The 4623-nt window shown below is 37.4% G+C and overlaps 1 long non-coding RNA gene across 1 annotated transcript; it reads right to left on the reverse strand.

Moving 5' to 3' along the window:
- Nucleotides 1–297: 297 nt before the first annotated feature.
- Nucleotides 298–4623, reverse strand: LOC136268378 (uncharacterized). Its single transcript, XR_010706994.1, has 2 exons — nt 3622–4623; nt 298–2936 (listed from the first exon to the last, which is right to left on the reverse strand). It is a non-coding gene; the product is annotated as an uncharacterized lncRNA (long non-coding RNA).

Genomic DNA, 4623 nt, shown 5'->3' on the forward strand with positions numbered 1-4623 from the left:
CAAAATGAAGTACCATGCACAAGGTTATAAATAATCAACGTTCTAAAATCAAAGGACAAAGTAAGCAAATGTGGTGAGGAATTTAAAACCAAAAAATTCAGTACCAACACAGGTTAGCTATTCATGCATGGTTTAGTATCAACAGTTTTTATAGTACACTTTTTGGTGGTAGGGAGGCAGTCAGTCTCTGTACACTTGTGAAAATGCTATTATGGATCATGGATGATCCCTTACCTATCACACTCACCATGACTAGTGACCACACGCACTAGAAATTATTAACTACACCTCTAGATAAAAATGCAATACCTGAACTCAGGTACAATCATTAGTACAGTACACCTTAAGTACAACTGCTACAAGTCGGTAAACTCATGATCAGGACTGGTGAACTACAAAAATTAAATTGCATAATTGAACCAATGACTAAGTGTAACTACTAGCTACCAAGTGTCCAAAACTTAGCTACAAGTGAAGATTGGATTCATCCAACATGTGTTGAACATGTACATCAGACAAGAGTACTTTAACAGAGTAATCCACATTAATGTACACATTGGCATCAAAATCATTAAAATGCGCACAAACACAATCTTTCAATGCGTGATAATAAACATTGCGAAGATCACAGCTAAGCTGATAGATGCCTGTGTGAGAGTTCAAAAACACAACCTTTTCCTTATGCTGCAGCACAATATCCTCAGGTGGAGGCAATTGTCCAATTCTTTTTTTACAACCACTACATCTTGAAATATTACCCTTTACAAAGCAAATCCAAAATGGAGCCTGAACTGGTGGCTTGTCTTGTACTGGGGGTGATATTGTGTTTTCAGCTGCTGCAGATAAACATGGAGTCATATGAAACAAGTGGAGGAGGCACAGAACTAAAATGATTTGCATACCCATAATTTGCAAAATAGCCGTAAGTATTGCCATATGCATTAACAAGTGTTGAAGACACATGTGGAGACATCACAGCACCATCAACGATTGGTCTATGTGATAGCAAACCAGCAGAAGTGCATGTTGTAGGTCCTGACACATTTGAAACTAAAGGAGGAGGAGACTGAAAAACCAGTTCCTGATCAGAAGTGTGCAACAATGCACTAGCAATTTCATTGCAACAACTTTCTTCATCATGAATTCTACTGGTAAATCGTTGTCATCAGCATTATTAATATTGACCTGAATCTGTTCAGAAACCTTCTTGGTAATTCCTTTCCTTGGCTTCTTTTCGGTGGTACTGGGTTTTCCACAGTCCACTAAAGCAGTAAAATTTGGCTTGCATTTTAACTTTTAAAACCATTTTAAAAATAACTCCATTGTGCCAGCTTTCAAACTAGCAGCAACCATGTGAGCACATATCTTTGCTGACTAGCAATCATCGCACAAATACCCCCCAACCTTTTGCAGGTCACACATAGTGTGGTTTTTGGCCACTGTTACTTTTTACCACATATGCTGATTCATCTCCTGGTGCCTGTACAATAGCTAACTGATCCTCTACAGTGCTATTAGCTCAGCTCCAAATGGTTTTCGCCACATGCGGTGGGAGCAAAAGACAGTCAAATAGATTTGTTTGGGAATCATCGTCAGAATTATCTTGAGACAAAGGTATAGCAGGTGCTTTCATAAATTGGTTGATTTTGCTAAATCTTTGTTTCTCAGTCATCTTGAACCACTTCTGGCATTCACAAGCTAAGTTTGAATAATGAGAAACTAAACGATACTCACCATACATAGCCACAGCTTTCTCAATTTCACTACGTTGCTGTGTAATGAGAGCTTTCATACTCTCAACAAACTCTGGAAGCTGTGCACCTTTACGTTGTAGATGTTGTTTCAGAATGTTATTTTAGGACTCTACATCATTAGTATAGTATGGGGTTGGAGGTGAACCCAAACCAGCCTGTTCCCTCAGTGGACATATCATACAGTTACCAACTACTTCTAGACCGTGTTCTGAAAACCATTCATAAAATTCTGGTGGGGAATGAAATGGTTTCTCTAGATTGTTCCATCTATTCTGTAAACTGGTGAACTTGCTTTTCGACTCTGCATACTGACCACATCAACCAGACCAAGTTGTAGAGATCATGGGTCTTCAAATATATCTTTTCAGTACTCCTTAATGACAACAGCAGAAACACCCAATTGTTGAATTTTATGTTCAACATTTTAACGAAAATGCAAAAAACATCGTAAATGTAAAGCTTTGGTGAAAACAGCTGAGAAAGTGTTTACAAGGGCTGCTTCACCATCTGTCCCAAAACATTGCAATTGAACAAGTTCTGGTTTTCTGCTAACCAGGGAAGATGCAAAGAAATGATATGCTTGAATTTTTATTTTTTTTACATGAACAAGTAGTGGACCAATTAGAGTTGGATGTTTGCGAACATCATCCTTGGCAGTCAACAGCAGATGACGGTAAGTGGTAACAGTTACATCAAAATCTCCAAGACTAAAAGTAGGATCGATTCCCAGAATACTAAATGAGGTAGATGGTGTGCAAAACCTGACAAGATCATCAAGTGTCCAATCAAATGCCAGCATCATCATAGGAAATGGCGCTCCAGTTACAATCCAAACAAAAGCATCTGGCAATTTGGAGCTTTCGCTTTCTTTGCATGTCATTAATGTGAACAGTGGATCAAAGGATGATGACATTTTTTTCCGGATGTCGTCAGCCTGTTGTCGTCCATGAAGCATACCTCCTGCTGAGTGTGCTGTTGTTATGTCACTTGTAAGCAAGCTAAGTACATGCTTAGCAGAATTACTTAAAGAGATGTCCTTTAATTTGCTCATAACACTAGGTATAGTCTGCACATATCCTTCAGATTTCACAGAATTTCCATGTGGGGCTACTTTTACTTCATGTTCTTCAAAAGAAAAGGTATATTGGACCAAAGCTAGGTTTAGAGTGTCATTCTCAGAATCTGTAATGATACACCTATTATAATAATATGTGGACTAGCTAAAAGTTGAGACTAGATATATAAAATGTAAACGAATCTGCAAAAACCAAACATATTCATAATTTTCAAATTCTGTGTTATTAAATGTTTATAATATAGCTACTTTGCCAAATGTATGGTGTGACAAAGTATGCCAAGAACTTTTCAGTAGAGTTGCAGCCCCACAAAGTAACAATATTAGAAGGATCAAATAGAATGGGGGAAATGAATCACAGGCACTTCCTAAAATGGGTATAATTATAACTAAAAAATTACACTATGACATACAGAGTTGGAACATAGATTGATCATCATGTCAGCTATAAAATGTCCATTGCTGAGTACATTTTTCCTGTATCATTATTCTTCATTACAAACAAAATCTAACACTTTGACATGATGTAAACTAATGCCTGTGACTAAAGTTTGGCTTGGTCTACTGCTATGATTTGAACTCTTCTTTCGTATGAGAGTAAGATTGTATCCAAGTTTTTACCGTTTGACCATACCTCATGGCAAACTAAGCATTTTAAAATTTTACTGAATCTTTTAATAATAAGCAAGTATTATATTCAATGCTTTATACTGTAAAAATTAGGCTAGGCGTGACTATGCCCAGTTTTCACAGATCCAGTCACAAATGTACATGTAGTACAGCTTTGCTTACCCTCCATAGTAACAACCATTTTGTTGAGGTCCTAGCTTGCTGGATTTACTGATAGTACTGCTTATAAACATGGTAATACGGAACATCTGGAGTTTCTTCAAGTGATCTGCCTAAAATTTCAACAAAACTAGCTTCATCAACACTCAGATATCTTCTGTAACTCCCCTTCCATATCCACACTCCCATATCATCACATACTACATCCTTAGGACTAGACAGTCTAGCCATATCAATTATAAAGACATAGTTACAGTTGATGTCAAAAGGAACTCTAGAGCACACTGAACCAGGTGATAGTTGCGGATCGAGCAATGTATTAACACACTGTTTAGTATTTAACTGCTTAGATGTCTGACTGTAAATAGGAAGATTTGGCAACTTGTGTAAGAATTTCTGGGGTTTATCACGAACAGTAGGCTGTTGTTTCCTAAATATAATATTGCATACATGTACAATAAACAATCAAAACATTTACACATAAGGCAAAAATGTGTCACAGCATACATAAGCTATACGTAGACTATGAGTACAGTCGATCCTGACTCACCAGCCAATTTTAAAACCTGTTTATCTCTGGGGATTATACCGTCATGCCATATAAAGCTATACTGTACACTTCAACGGAGCGTGTAGATTCCCGTCCAAAATCCACTGCGGGCATGAGGCCCATTATCATTTATTCATTACTAGAGCTACAACTACAATCAACTTTTATTTTTAGCCTTATAAACTGTTGTTACAGCCAACACACAGTTAAGTGCAATGCTCCACAGTAAAGTCTTCAACATTGCACTTTTTTTGCTCAGTTTTAAAGAATAATGACAATAAGGACCATTCAATGCAGGAGATCAGGTGTGACGCGAGCGGAGGATGGGAAACTAGTCTCATTTGGAATGGCCTAAACTACTTGGGTACCTCTACACAATCGCTATACCCTAAGGATCTTGACTATGTTGTTTTTGTTAACCACAAAAGTAATCACAATACAACAAAGCCACAAAA

This window comes from Dysidea avara, chromosome 10 (assembly GCF_963678975.1).
Source record: "Dysidea avara chromosome 10, odDysAvar1.4, whole genome shotgun sequence".
Taxonomy (NCBI): domain Eukaryota; kingdom Metazoa; phylum Porifera; class Demospongiae; order Dictyoceratida; family Dysideidae; genus Dysidea; species Dysidea avara.